The 16,856-nt window shown below is 36.5% G+C and overlaps 1 protein-coding gene and 1 non-coding gene across 2 annotated transcripts in view; both read right to left on the bottom strand.

Moving 5' to 3' along the window:
* Positions 1 to 16,856, bottom strand: part of LOC109412539 (organic cation transporter protein) — a 208,755-nt gene that overhangs the window by 42,583 nt on the left and 149,316 nt on the right. The window lies entirely within an intron of this gene.
* Positions 6,083 to 6,189, bottom strand: LOC134289316 (U6 spliceosomal RNA). The gene has a single exon (XR_009998479.1). It is a non-coding gene; the product is annotated as a U6 spliceosomal RNA (small nuclear RNA).

Raw genomic sequence — 16,856 nt, 5'->3', positions numbered from 1 at the left:
CTATAACTCTTTGATTATTTAAAATATTTGAAAATCGAAAATTTTCAAGAATTTTCGGCAAGACAAGGAAAAAAATGTAACGAAGAGTCAAATCGCTCTAGCGAAATGGCGTACATGATAAACACTACGGCTCCCTTGGAAAAGTGTAGTGTTTTGTACTATTCCTGGTCTATAAATTCCAGCACCTGTTAAAAAATGTCATCTATGACATCAAATGAACATGCGATGATTTATATTCGATCGTCGTTTATTAAAGATCGTTTATTATGCCTTCGAAGCCAATTGCACTTCCACAGCTGCTGACACTTTTGCCTATGTGAGCTATCGGAATCAATAAATTACTTCAGTTTGACATTAACACGCTACTATTCCTGATAAATGCTAATTTTACTAGCTTGATAGTAACGCTAAGCCTGGCTTTTATGGAAATCGTGTACTTGGAGTATTGGCGAATTTTAGTCGATTGAAAATTATCAAGTGGCAGACAACTTCAGTCACGCTTTAGTGACTAAAACTACCGAACTATAGCGACCAAATAGTGAGCTCTAAAATATGATAAACTATACTTGTAAACTTCACATTAAGCAAGGAAGCATTCGCACTAAAATCTATCTATGTAGTGATTTGAAGTACTTCCTCTAATTCTATAAACTATTTCTGTTGGCTGATTCACTATGAAATTTTTGCCATGCTGAATACATTCGGCGATACAAATTGCTAAAAATCGGCACAATTTTCTGAAACAAGTAGCATTTGTATTGATAAGACACAAATATTGCTGAAAATTAAAAAAAATGTTTTGCTGATTTTTGCGTTGGTGTAATCTTTATGTGTGTAGGCACTAAATATTTGTAGCCTATAAAATCGACATCTAAATCATTCTTAGGTCGTTTTTTGGCCTTCACTACTACACAGTGTTTGTCTCTCGCGGACTATCAACAGTTTGCGTCACACTCGAAAAAAAAAACGCTTCAATTATCCGCATAGATGTGATGATAACTTTTTCGTACGTTCAACAGAAACCCATTTTGTGACCCAAGAAATCTTATAGTTTCTAAGGCTTCTGATGTGCTTTATTTTTTACAACATGATTCTTGGAATCAAATATTTCTGCTGATGAAATGACACGATTTTATTCCATTTTACATGTGACTACAGTAAAATAGCAAGCTTTTGGGTAGTTTCAGATATGTCTTCAGGAAGTTCACTAGGAATTTCGTAAGCTATTGTACCAATATTTTTTCGAGTTTCACCTGATATTATAGTAGGGCCCAAATCAATTATTATTGGATCTTTTACGCCAGATGTGTTTGGAAACCTCCCTAGTAATCTTTCACACTTCTTCGGTGTTTTCACCAGAAATGCATGCACAAATTTTTCATCTAAAAATATTCTCAAAAAAACAAATATTGGTAATTCGTTCCGTTTTTTTTTCATCATAAAATTTCAGAGAAAACCAAACCAATTCCTCAATATATTACATCGGAGGCTTTCTATACAAGACTTTCTTGAATAATTTATCAGAAGTATGAAAAAATCAATAATTTTTCATATTTGTGTAGTTTCGATTAGGAATCCCCAACAATTCATTTTTTATTACTGTGCCTTTATCAGAATTCAATCAGAATATCTCAGTGGCACGGGTTTACGGCTACGCAGTCTTGATGAATTGAAAGGTACTTTCCCCTGAAGGAGATACCATTCGAAGTGTCGAGACGTCCAGTTAAAAAACACTAGTTTTAATTCATCAAGACTGCGCAGCCGTCTTTGGAAACCCAGGTTGCATAGAATACATTCAATTCCTCTCCATCCCTCTCAGCAGAAATTCGTTTAAAGGCCCACCCAGGAATTTTCTTATAGAATGAACGAAGATTTCGTCATGCATTGTTCGAGCAATTATTTTTCAGAAGGAAAGCATACTTTTTTCATTTATAAGGTTTTATGGATAAGATTTTCGATCGTTCATTCCACGTAATTTAACGTGGTTGCACCTCTGGCTCCAAACATTCCATCGAGCATTTTGTCATAGATGCCGCCGATACATATAATTCTCCAGGTACTTCTCTGAGAAAAGCACAAAATCTGGCAAAAACTTCCCTATAAATTCTACCAAAATTTCGAAGTTAGAAAAATATTTAAGTGGAATTTCTTAATATTTCAACTCGCATTACTATTTTTTATCTGAACGTTTTAAATAATGATCTGAAATTCCGCTGTCAAACCTCTCAGCCTCTCAGCCTTTTAACCAGTATATTCCATGGAAAATTCTTCAAACAGTTAAGTACCACTCCTGAACAATAAGGTTTTAATTTACTAGACTGACTTGTTTCCGTTTAAATATAAGTCTATAAGTATACTATTTAGTTTGTTAGTGCCCAAAAGTACAGGGGATGGCCAAAATGTTTGGGATAGGCAACTTTTTTTCTCCCACAAAAAAATTCCACATGCTGTAACTTTTCATAGAGTGCATCAAAAAATCTCAAATTTTGACTGTTTGTCAACCTATTATGTGTGCATCATTGGTACAAATTTGGGCTCGATTGATAAATTTTTCGCGAAGTTAGAACCGTTCGCGTAAAACACTATTTTTTAGACAACTATTTTTTGAACTGTCATATCTCGGAAACCAATGAACCGAATTCAATGATTTTTTTAACGTTTATCAACAATATATTGATACTTAATACGACGTTATAAAATGTAATATTTTCTCACGGCGAATTAAGTTATATCGGGTTTTTGCCCATATAGAGGAAAATAAGTAAAATTTACAATACCACACAAAAAATATTAAATGTGTTCTTCCTTCAATCTAAATAGGCTCTAATATATCTGATTAGAAATAATTTGAGAACAGAAGTGGAAAATCTTTGGATATCAACACTAAAATTTATTGACATTGATGTAAAAAAATTACATGTTTTCGAGAAAAGTCCAAAAAGTGTCAATCCATGATAACTTTTTTCAACGTTTAAAAAGTAGGGTAAGTGCTCCAATTATGGCTATAGTACCAATTATTCGCCATAGTTGAGTTTCACCCTTTAACGATGTAAATGAACAAGAAAAAAAATATGAACAACAGATCACGTTCACAAAAGATAGTTGCACTCATTTAAACTCCACATTCTGCTCAAATTATGGTAGGTATAAATCATTTTCCTTAAAATTTCGGCTTCCTTGCACCCTTTTTCGCCATAGTGTACCAGTTATAGCTAATCCCATAAGGAATGCATGCAAATAGTGCGAAAAGGAACCGAAGTTAGCAAATGTAGCCATAACTGGTACATGGTTCCTATCATTGGCACACGCTTTAATAAATACTAAAAGTAGTTTTGGCTCCGTTTCTATATTTTTCATGTAAAGTATGCTAGCTCTTTTATCTTTTAACATGTTGGTGATATTCGTTGGTCTTCTTGTTATTTTTATACAAATAGTTTTCCTTAGGTAGTGCCATAATTGGTACAGGCACCCTACCTATGTTTTAATAGTTTGTGAAGCATTCACATATTGTTAGTGTACGTTTAAAATTTCATTCAATTCGGTTTACTGGTTTCCGAGATATGACAGCTCAAAAATGAGTTGTCTAAAAAAAGGTGTTTTACCAGAACGGTTCTTACTTTGCGAAATATTAACCAATCGAGCCCAAATTTGTACCAATGATGCACATATAATAGGTTGACAAACAGACAAAATTTGAGATTTTTTGATGCGCTCTATGAAAAGTTATAGCATGTTGAACTTTTTTGTGAGTGAAAAAAAAGTTGCCTATCCCAAACATTTTGGCCATCCCCTGTATATGACGAATTTCGCGCCAACCCTTCTATGGGGCTGGCAGCACCCTCTCAGAATCAAATGAAACTTGGTGAACATAAACAATAGGTGTTTCTAAGCAACTTTGCATACTTTGTTTTTCGAAATTTTTCAAGAGTAACTTTTAAAGAGGGCCAAATTTTTTTCATTGATTTTTTTTAAATCGATGTAACTCAAAAATGACAAGAGCTACAAAAAAGTTTTGTATGGCGGAGTATGGTGAAATTCTTTGAAGTTTTGTAGAAAAATATCAAAAAAATATAAAATTACTTTCTACACTAAAAAAAAAGGTTTTAAAAATTAATATCAATATTTCAAAAAAACCCTGTTTTTTAATTGATGATTTTTTTCTGGTAAAAGGTATTTCAATTACCTACATTTTCTCCGAACAATGTTGCTGTGACATATTTAAGGAAAAAAGTTTTTCTAACAAAAACGTGCCAACATGACCATATATAGGCTCAGTAGCCTCTCATCAGCCGATGAAACTTTATGGATGTATAGAAATTCGTTTATGAAGCAATTTGCACAATATATTTTTTATCTGGACCAACATTTGAAAAGGTCATATATTTGTTTGAAATGTGAACTTTCATGAAATTTTATAAGGTTTTTGGAAATGTATACTATATATAAAAGCTATACATGATGTGATGATAGTAGTAAACAAAATCTTCAGGCTGGCAGTCATTGTAATTCTGAATGGATGTTTAATTCAACCAAATAACCGTTAATTACCTGCCTCATTTTACGTCAATACATCAAAAACTGGTCGCAGAGGAAAATGTAACCAACAGACACAACACCTGAAGATACGTATTCTAGGTACATAATTATTTTAGGTATAAATATATATATATATGCCAACTCCAATGAAGAACCAAAGGTTTTCAAATTGTTCGATTAAATTAATAAAAATATATGAATATTCAACTAGAAATAAGAACAAAGTGTAATGCCACATAAAATTAAAGAAAAAAAATAAAAATAAATATAAAAAAAAAGTTTTTTTTAATATGCGTTTATCCGCAATCCCCACAATGAAATTATGCGCCTACCATTGAGCGTCAACAAAATTCAGTTCGATCATTCAAAATTCGTATTAAAAAAATCCTGCTTTTTTGCAATATAAATATAATCTTTATATTGATTAACTGTTTATCACTTCCGACAATTCTACAACAGTCCACACTATATCACATATATATTATAATTTTGTGTTACATTAATATAAAAGTTAGAGAAAATATACACCCTTTTCAAATGTTAGTCCAGATAAATGTTAGATTTTTCAAAGTTGATACATCCATAAAGTTTCATTGGTTGACGAGAGGCGTCTGAGGCTATATATGGCTATGTTGGAACGAAACACACTGAAAAATATTCACTCAATGTAGACACAAAAAAAAGTTTTTGTTAGAAAAACTTTTTTCCCTGAATATGTCACAGCAACATTATTCGGATAAAATGTATGTAATTGAAATACCTTTCTCCAGATAAAAAATCATCAATTTAAAAACATAGGGTTTTTTGCAATATTGATTTTAATTTTTAAAACATTTTTTTTCAGTGTAGTAAGTAATTTTATATTTTTTCTTTTTGATATTTTTCTACAAAACTTCAAAGAATTTCACCGTACTCCGCCATACAACACTTTTTTGTAGCTCTTGTCATTTTTGAGTTCTTCTTCTTCTTGGCGTAACGTCCTCATTGGGACAAAGCCTACTTCTCAGCTTAGTGTTCTATGAGCACTTCCACAGTTATGAACTGAGAGCTTCCTCTGCCAATGACCATTTTGCATGCGTATATCGTGTGGCAGGCACGAAGATACTCTATGCCCAAGGAAGTCAAGGAAATTTCCTTTACGAAAAGATCCTGGACCGACCGGGAATCGAACCCGTCACCCTCAGCATGGTCATGCTGAATACCCGTGCGTTTACCGCCTCGGCTATATGGGCCCTTTTGTCATTTTTGAGTTACATCGATTTAAAAAAAATCAATGAAAAAAAATTAGGCCCTCTTCAAAAGTTACACTTGAAAAATTTCGATAAACAAAGTATGCATAGTTGCTTAGAAACACGTATTGTTTATGTTCACCAAGTTTCATTCGATTCTGAGAGGGTGCTGCCAACCGTTGGTCGAGTTGGCGCGAAATTCGTCATCTCGCAGATTCATTAGTTATTTGCTTGTAACTAGGGTAGTGGACGTATTTTGGCCCGTGGCATGTATTTTGGCCCACCCTGGGATTCTTCTGCTATTCTGCTATTCTGCTATTCTCAAAGAACGCTTCACGATTTTGCGTGTTATCCTTGCGCAGGGGCCATGCTAATCTTCTCTGTATCGTTCCAATTTTAATATGTATATGTCCAGCTAGGACATTTTCGCCCACCCTGGGATTCTTATTACATTTATCATGTAATCTCCTCAAAATCTTTGCAAATGGTAATTGGAAGTTCCAATAATCATTTGCTAAAATTTTGTAGAGATTATATGATAAATGTAATAAAAATACCAGGGTGGGCCAAAATACATGGCCCGGACCAAAATACGTCCACTACCCTAAATTAAGAAGAAAACATTTGCTTTTTCTTTATCCAACGAACATTTAGAATAGGGGAACGGAACCCATCTTCAGCATAATGCTGCAATTTTCATATCATCGAAAAAATCGAAGGCCGCCTCAGGCGGTATAGATTAAATAAATAAACAAACAACAACCATATCATCGAAAACAAAGCTAAAAAGCGCTATTTGTTTTGCTTTTTTTTTAATTTTTGTGTTATTTTTTAGACGGGAGCATGCATAACAAACAGAACGGAAATAATTGATGCTTAAATCGTCTGTTTTTTTTGGAATAGGATGAACATGAAGATATAGGGTGAAAAAGGGTACTCATACCCTACTTATAGAAATTTCGGTTTGGGTTATACTAAATTACTAACATAGACATACCTCAATTCTTGATGAGACACACCTTAAAACAATCACATATTTTTTTTTAATTTTACCCTGGAGGACATTCATTTCAGAACATTTGTAACGCAATTGAGATACAAAAATATACGTTTTCGTTTTTGCATAGTCAATACGCCCACTAGGACCGTCTAATCTTTTGCGTAAGTTTGGAACAAAATATGCTCTACATGTTTTTTTTTTCAAAAATCAATTTGAGATGGATTCATGCAAAGGAATTGAAAACCAGTCGAAAATTGTAAAAGTTACGGCCCCCTAAGTGAAAGCATCTTCCCATTACTCGAAAAATGACCTTTGAGGTGTTTGAGCCAATATTTTTGGACTTAATATGTTGCCGTGTGAAACAATGTAAATCAGCCAAGCAAAACACATGTCATAGGGTAATTCGCCAATTGTTGAACGGTTAGTATTGGCATTTTTGTTTTCATTTGTTTTTCCGTGCATAATTCCACTTTAGTTGAAAATAATCTAGTGAACGTCTAGATCCAATCATTTCATATAATTCCCATTGAACTTGTATTCCCCTAAATTCTCTAAGAGAAAATAGAACATTTGTATGGGAAGTATGTAACCCAAATGTTGAACGCTTCCTTAAGCTAGCTCATCCTAATGTTGGACGATTCTCGCCAATTGTTGAACGATTCAAGCTTTGTTCGTAATTGATGATGTATAACCCGACATAAAGCTATCATTGACCTGTTTTTATTTTGGCCACCAAACCCAACATCGACTCAACAGTTATCCGATGTAGGTCCAACACTGTCGTAATTCTGCAAAGTGACGTAAGCGCCATTCAAAATGTCGATATTTTTTGGTATATTATATATAATATCTGGCGTAAGAATAACACTGTGGTATGTTTGCTGTATTAGAATGCAAGATCTAGTTGTAATCTATCATCTATGGAACGAAACTTAGAGGATGAGCAAGAGTTTTATGCATAATAAACAAAAAATGGACCAAAACTACCAATGTCGCTTACGTCACTTTGCAGAATTACGGCAGAACAGTGGTCCAATGTTTGATAAAATTTGACCCGACTTTGACCCGACATCCGATAATTTTTCACTCTATCGGAATTTTTCCGTGTTTTTCGTGTTTTCAGCCCAGATAGTCATTTGAGTGACAATTCATTCAACTGGCAAGGTGGACTGAAATTGTTTTAAAATGACTAGTTGCAAAAATGACTGAAAAGATTTCACTAGAAGCGAAAACGACTGTAGAAAAGAACGTCTTTGAAAGCCCCTGAAACACTCCTGGAAACTCATGAGACCCACTCAACCTCCTAGAGCACCCCTGGAACAATTTCGGGATTTCGGCCTTGAAAACCCGTGGATCACTCCTGAACCCCCCTGGAACGCGGAGTATTTCACCTGTGATCCCCTTAACAGTCTGAATCTCTCTGGATCACCTCTGAAACGCCCTTAGAATCCATTGCATACCTCTGGAACCTTCTTGAAGCTCTTTGGAACACCCCAGTAACATCCCTGGAACGCCCTTGAGACCCCAAGTAATGCACGGTTAGGTAAAGTGAAAAAAAAAATCTGGCAGTCATGCTAACATCGTAGGTTATGCTAGTGTTCTACAATTGGATCCTAGATGCATAACGATAGTGTGATAAGAAAAAAAAATCAAACTATAGGGTATGAGTGCCATCAGTAATCTCACGCTCTCATATTCATCCTATTCGAAAACAAGCGATTACGGCACCGATTGATTCCGTTCTTTTTGTTTTCATACGTGCTCTCTTCCAACAAAAAATACAAAAATAAGAAACAAAACAAACAGTGCTTCAATCCTTTGTTTTTCGTAGGATGAAAATGGGAGCCACATGCTTAAGAAGGGAACCAATACCCTATTACAATAAAAATGTGATTTTGAACATTGTTATACTGTTCAAGACATCCTTCCTGTTCTTTTAACTATGGTGTGACTTATTATTTGTGGTCGATTTGCCAGCAAAGCTGAATTCGTAACAGCAATTTCTTAAAAATAATCTTAAGAATTGTGCTCTTTTCGCGGCATCAGCGGTACAACATTTTCAATCAATATATTTGAAGTAAAATATGTATAATTTTGTAATAATTTTAAGTTAGATTTATAATACAATTTTTAAAAACTTCAACATTTGGGTAGTGTTCAACAATTGACGATTTGCCCTTCTTGCCGATTATTTTCTTTTGCACGGGTCGTTTGCTATAACTCAGTTAATTTTGAACCTATTCCCTTGATTTTTCGAATACGGACAGTACAATACATTTTCCCTGTGTATGACACTTTATGTAAATTGGTAAAAAATTGACTGAGTTATAGAAAAAAATCGACCTGTGTGAAAAATAATCGTTCGTATAAGGGCTATGACAGCGCAAGTTTTGGTTGTATAAATGTCACTGTGACGTACTTGTAACACAACGCTATATGTACACTGTGGTGCATAATTGATCGGACAAACGCCGTTTTTCATACAAAATGGCCAAGTTTGAGATGCTGTAACTAAGGTTTGCTTTGGTGGATTGAGCTCAATTTTTGACACGGAACTACGAATATGCTGAATTTTGTGTACACAAAGTATAAAATGTTTTCGTTCACAGGTCTGGGCGTGGCAAGGCGTTGAAAATATTGCAAAAGTGATCGGACAGCGGTACCCCTTTGATTTACACGCGTGCCGCTGTCCGATCACTTTTGCAATATTTCCAACGCCTTGCCACGCCCAGACCTGTGAACGAAAACATTTTATACTTTGTATACACAAAATTCGGCATATTCGTAGTTCCGTGTCAAAAATTGAGCTCAATCTACCAAAGAAAACTATAGTTACAGCATCTCAAACTTGGCCATTTTGTATGAAAATCGGCGTTTGTCCGATCAATTATGCACCACAGTATACGTCACAGTTACTTCTATGCAACTAAAACATGCGCTTCCGTAACTCTTATATGATATGTATTGCTTGAAATGTAATGCATTATAACATGGTCGAACATTCGAAATGCTTATCTCACACCGAATTTGCTAGTGCAAGTGTTCCCAACAAAATTGAGATACATGAGGAGGTGCATGGTTGTTGGTGCCTATATTATCCATGTAAAGTGACATCTTAAAACACACACTGAGAAAAAGCAACTCAGAAATTAGTAAGATTCAAGTAGCGTAGCCAGAAATTTGCTCTGGGTGGGGTTTTCGATGTTCAATAATACCTTTCTTAATTTGACACTGACATTTCGTAAATATGTACACTCAATTTAATCCGTTGGTTCAAAATAGCGGCACAGCCGAAAATTTTTTTCATCACAAAGCGTTTTATATTGGAAACTTGTTTCAAAAATTTTGGCTCTGGGGGGGGGGGGGGGGTGTTTAACCCCCCGTGGCTACGCCACTGATTCAAACACATCTGATCTACAATGAGACAACGCATAAAATGAGTAAATTGCATTTCCAGCGCTAACGCTGGGCTTCACTATCAAGAATATTATACGGCTTAAACTGATGGTATTTTCTCACTTAGGCCACCGCTAGCACTGGGAATGCAATTTACTGATTTTTTGTTTTGTTCCACTTTAGCTCGAAAATGAGTTATTTCTGTTACCGTGCATAGCAGATGGCATTTGGCACCACTTACGTTGTACGAACCAACTTTTAAAATCTCTAAAATTCGATAGAAATGCATTAGTTTCGTGAAAGTTTTCGCTATATTTAGTATCAAGCAAATATAGCTTAGTTGCTGTTTACACTGCTGAAGGTTCGTAAAAGAAACGGACGTAAGATAAGGTCGCAATGTGCAACTAGAAAGTTATCTTCTATAACAAAATGTTCATTGTTATATACCCTAAATCTTACTGGGGAGGCAAAAGCACATTTTTCTCCAATGGTTTGTTTTCCATTCTAATCGATCTAATAATATTCATCATGTCACATCAACATATCCTCATGCACTTGCAGCCAAAGTTCATTGATCGGAAAGCATTTGAATTCCGACCGTTAGCGTACAAACACCGCCGTGCGGTAAATGGCGACCTTGCTTGCGGAACCCACCTGACTGACACAGAACGATCTCCTCGCGTGAACTGTCTACCGTTCGCCGGTACCGCATTGCAATACCAATTCTTTTCAAAGTTCGCATTGACGGGGCATTCAACTCCACTCAACTAACGTGCGGCGCAAAGTCTCCTAGGTTCGTGTTTGTTTGGACCCAACGATCTGATTCATTCTATGCAGTTGACTCAGTTGTTGGAGTAAAATGTGAGCGACGACGCGACGGCGCACCAGTTCCATTATTTTGTCCATTCTCTTTTTTTCCTCTATTCCGCGAAGATCGTGGCACGAGTCCGCCTCACCTGGCCTAGTCGAGTGCATTTCAGGTATGCTGCGCGTACCTACCTAGTTCAAGTTCATTGACTACTTCTTTTGCGCCAATAATGGGCTCTACAACCATGCTGACACTGGTTACCAAGGGGACAGCAGCCAAATTTGACAATGTTGGGCTCGTTCAAACAGGTTCCGACCTGTTATATCGTTCAATTTCGAAGGCAAAAATGTAGGTGAACGTGCAAAAAAGTTAAACACATCAAGTCTCCTTTCACATTAGGGTATGGCGGGGAAAATCCGAAAGGCTACATGAATGTTACTATATAAACATGCCAAAAAGTAACTCCAGAAGACATTACAATTTTTCATGTTCATAACATACATTAATACCAAGATTATGCTAACCATTCATCAATCAATTTTAACATATTACACACAGATCAATTTTACTCCCCTCGAATGTTTGCCCCACACTACACTATATAGAGTGGAAGTGCCATAATTGTTGCCTGAAAGTCTTGACGACAAGAAACAAAAATCTAGATCGGAACTAGGATTTTGATGTCAAGCCCCAGGCTATTAGTTCTGCACAGAAACATCATTAATCCACTGGATTGTCTTTGTTTCAGCAACGCGGTAGTGAATGTAAGTAAGCCAAACTAAAGACTTTGTGGATTAAGATTAAGCGGGAAGTGCCTGTACTTTTGCACTTGTTTGATCATCGTTGGACCTTCACAATGGGGCAGGCCATGGATGAAGATAGCCTTGAATGATTCGTGCTGCAGTGTCGGTTAAGTCACAAAATATGCGCTCGTTCCTGAAATTTACGATCGTTCTTAAATAGTCGGTTGATGTTTTCCTCCATTTGTATCAATTGAATCAGTTTACCATAATCGAAAGCTTTCAACGTAAACTGTTCCAGATCTTATGAATGGTACTCGTGTGTGGCAAGCTTCTTATGCAGTATAAACGTGATTGGTATGAATATTTAAATTTGAGAGAATTGTTGGCTTGAATACTAACGAAAAGTTGTCCTGGAAGTCGATTGACGTTTACTGTCTTATAAGCACCTGCTCTAACCAAACCATATACCATACCAAAAGATGATTGCACTCATTTAAACTCCACATTTTGCTCAAATTACGATAGAAATAAATCATTTTCCTTAGAATTTCGGCTTCCTTGCACCCTTTTTCGCCATAGTGTACCAGGTATGGCTAATCCCTTAAGGGGGTTACGTACAAAAGGCTGAAACACGAAAGGCTAAAATAACAAAAGACTGAATTACGAAAGGCTGAATCACAAAAGGCTGAAAATAGCAAAAGGCTGAAATAACATATGGCTGAAATAATGATTCGACTAGTTTTCAAACGGCGAGCCTAAAGGCAAGACCAACATCATAGACAAACAGACATAACACTCTAATTATTCTTATCGTACACTGATATAATGATCTTTATGAAAATTTGCTAGTTGGCCAACCACTCAGCCCTGACACTTGCATTGGTTTTGCTTGAGTTTGACATTTGACGCACACCACCGCTCATTGGTTGATGATTCATTGGACGAACATGCTTCCGTTACTATGTTCGAAATCTGAAAGCGTTAGGACTGTTTTTCCGCGCTAAAGTATGCATTATTGATCGCCTACATAACTATGACAGTATTTCTCCAAAGAATAGCATATATTTAAAAGAAGGAAACATCTCTGATCACATTGTTGGCAGCTGTAATGGCAACCAATCTCCATAACAGCGTGACTCGAAAGAATAACTCATGCTCAAAGAAGGAATAATCTCTGATTGAAATACCATCAGTCATTTTTTGTGTTAGATGGTATGGTATCATTAGCCTCTTCACTAAGCACATTCTATGACTAGGACTCATATATGTAGCCGATCTGGTTAGCGAACAGGTAGTCATGCTGAGGGTGACGGGTTCGATTCTCCCTCGGGCCAGAAACTTTTTGTAATGGAAAATTTCTTGACAACCGCGGGCATAAAGTATCTTCCTTCCTGTCGCACGATATACAAATGCAAAGTGGTCATAGGCAGAGAAGGCTCTCATTTAATAACTGTTGAAATGCGTATAGAAGCTGAAAGCAGGCTTTGTCTCAGTTGGGACGTCACGCCAGAAAAAAGAAGAAGAAGTACTATAACTCATTTCCTGCATTTTTGCAATTTCAGCCTTTTGTGCATTCAGCCTTTTGTGCATTCAGCCTTTTAAAATTCAGCCTTTCGTGTTCAGCCTTTGTGCATTCAGCCTTTTGAAATTCAGCCTTATGTTAGCATCCCCCATGAGGAGTGCATGCTAATAGTGCGTAAAGAACCGAAGGTAAAAAATGTAGTCATTACTGGTACAAGGTTCCTATCATTAGCACACGCTGTAATAAACATTAAAGGTAGTTTTGGCACCGTTTCTATATTTTTCGTGTAAAGTATGAAAACTATCTTTCAACATATTGATGACATTCGTTGGTCTTCTCGTTATTTTCATACACATAGTTTTCCTTAGGTAGTGCCATAATTGGTACAGGTACCCTAGTGGGCCGTCATCCAATCCATGGTGATACCAAATGGATTCCTGATGGACGAATAAAGAATAATAGCAAAAGCATCACATGCTCTTCGTTCTACTGTCGACTAAATAGAAAAGATCGTAGTGATTAGTGTATGTAAAGGGTGTTATAGTGAATAAGCAAGTGATTCACCAACTCAATACATTTACAGCATAGCTGTTCAAATGTGCCCCGTTCAAGTGCCCTATGTAGTATACGAAAAACCTGGTAAATTAGAATAAGCAAATAAAAAAAGTTTCACTGAGTGCCCTTTACGCCCACCGTATTTTATCTGCTGTCTTTTAACCAATTCAGTTAATTTTTGGTAGGTATTTAGCTTACGATATGCCGTAACTACACACAAAAAATGAGCTCAATCGGATGTAAGGCAGCCGAAAAATCGCGGTGGGCGTAAAGTACCACCCACCGTGTATAACGAATCCTGACTGTAGGTGGAAATTTATGGTATGTCCTATAAGACACTCAACTGTACAGCAATTTAATTTGCATTGGAGCACTTTCTTTAGTATTTTTCTGGGAGCCCAATTAAAATAAAAGAGGTACTTACTAGCGTGGGACACAAAAAGACATTTTACTCCTGTACACTTTTTGAGTTCCATTTTGGCCCCATAGCAACTGTGCAAAATTTCAGCTCGATCGGAGAAACTATATTTTAGCGCCAGCCGTTTTAAGTTTTCATACGATTTACTGTGGGGAAAATCACTTTTTCAAAGAAAAATCGCCCCAGGTTGCCCCTTAACCCCTAAAAATATATCGATGAATGATTTCTATTGGGAATTTAACGAGGAACAAACCCTCCGAAGAGCGCAAAAAGATCTAAGGCACGTGGAAAAAGTTATTGACTGAAAACCGAATGGGATGCAAACGCTGTTTAACACGTAAGGAATAACAATAAATAATAAAATCTCATCGTTTTATCGATCGGGTAAAGCTTAATAACTTTTTCCACGAATGTCGCATCGCTTTGTGGTCTTCAGAGGTCTGATTCCTCGTGAAGTTTTCTACAGAAATCATTCAACGGCTTATTTTTAGGGATCAATGGGTGACCTCAAGCGATTTTTCTTTGAAGAAATAAATTTTCCCCATAGTAAATCGTATGAAAAACTAAGAATGGCTGTCGCTAAAATATAGTTTCTTCGATCGATCTGAAATATTTTCACAGTTGATATGGGACCAAAATGGAACTCAAAAAGTGTACAGGAGTTGCAGTTTTTCCATTTTTTTATATTTTCCCATATAAACCGTGTACCAGGCTAGTACTCACTAAACAGATTAAATTGCTGCGTAAGCCATGATTTTTTGCTTATTTGAAATGTTTCATGATTTTGCGAATGAAATAATCAAAGATTGCCTTGGTGATCGTGACGTTTAATCAGTTTAATCAGTTTACGCTGTTAAGTGAATCCCCCTAAAGTAAATCATATCGCATTATATTGGGTGCGTATACCAATTATGGCACTACCTAAGGAAATCTATTTATATAAAAATAACGCGAAGACCAACGAATGACATCAATAAATAAAAAGACAGCTTAGTTTCCATACTTTACAGTAAAAAATAGAAACGAAACTAAAACTAGTATTGATTACAGCGTGTGCCAATGATAGGAACCCTGTACCAGTTATGGTTACATTTTTTAACTTCGGTTCCTTTTCGCCCTATTTGCATGATTTCCTTGTGGGGTTATCCATAAATGGTACACTATGGCGAAAAAGGGTGCAAGGAAGCCGAACATGATTTATTTCTACCATGATTTAAGGAAAATGTGGAGTTTAAATGAGTGCGACTATCTTTCGTGAACGTGATCTGTTTGTTGTTCACAAAATTTTTCTAATTGATTTACATCGTTAAAGGGTGAAAATCAACTATAGCGAATAATTGGTACTATAGCCATAATTGGTACACTTACCCTACATCACATTCTCCATAAAACCGATCTGTGAATTTTTTTTTTTAATAAAGAGACATGTTGTGAAAACTGCATTTTGAAATCTCTTAAGGCGCTGATTCTTATCTCTAAGAGTGATTTCAAGCAACACGTGTTTCAAATGAAACCTACTTCCATTGGTTTCAGGAAACGCTTGCTCCATTTCACACAATTCCGTAATTTCGTCGTAATTGTCTTAAAAACAGCTAACTTTCTACAATCTTTATTAAACTCTAATCCTTATTCATTTATTCCGAGAATTTTTCTTGCAATTTTTATTAGCAATGTTAAACAAACTATACATTTGTTTTGTTTTAAGATTATCTTCATAAAATACGAATAAAAAATATAACATTGTTCAGTTTTCCTATACATGAGCATGAGCATGAGCATGAGCATAGATGACCGCACAATTCGTAGTTGCTACTCCGTGATTGACCAGAGCAATCGAAATTGCACAAGGAACCAATGAATAGGGCTTGGGACTAGCTTACTATTCTCAATGTACACAGGTCGAGAGCTCTCAACTTTAATAAGGTCAATAACGGCGCCGGCCACGTCCTTACGGTCATCGAGGATGGAAGGGAATGTTAGAAAGACAAACGTTGTTATAAAGACCGCGAATCGCTGCATCTCCACGTTTGTCTCAGGAAGGATTTTTTTGTTAGTAGGGTAAGGTACATTGTCAGTCCGGGAGTCACCTATGGTTGGTGATATGATTTGACAATGGATCAATATTCACAAACCACCGTTAACAACCGACCACTTTTCGACGCAAGAACTAGCCAAAAAGAAAATTCTATCGCGCGTCTCCACTCCACTAGGGAGCAGAAACCTTTAGTCTATTCCACACAGAAATACACTGAACGCGACTCACTTGTCGGCGCCCGGATTTTTTCTCGACCGGCGAACCCGAACTAACATTTTTCACTCTTTTGTGTAAATGCAAAAAATGAAAGAAAATATTTATTATCAACTAAAAGTGTATTGGATACTAGCGCCGAAGGGAAGCGAAAAATTCAGAACCGACTCAACCACGGCGCGCGCACACTCGTCCCGTCGTCAGAGCCCCGCAGAGAAAAAAAAATCGCAAAAATCTAGCAAAGCGAGCGCGCGAAACTTTGCTGCTGCCGAACTACCGCACACTACTGACTGCTTGGCGTCCCGTCGACGGTCCCCTGCAGAGAAGAAAGAAAAAAAAATCGCAAAAATCTAGCAAAGCGAGCGCGCGAAGCTTTGCTGCTGCCGAACTACCGCACACTA

This window comes from Aedes albopictus, chromosome 2, assembly GCF_035046485.1.
Source record: "Aedes albopictus strain Foshan chromosome 2, AalbF5, whole genome shotgun sequence".
Classification (NCBI taxonomy): Eukaryota; Metazoa; Arthropoda; class Insecta; order Diptera; family Culicidae; genus Aedes; species Aedes albopictus.
Note: the sequence above shows the minus strand (reverse complement) of the source record. Positions and strands in the feature narration are given on the sequence as shown.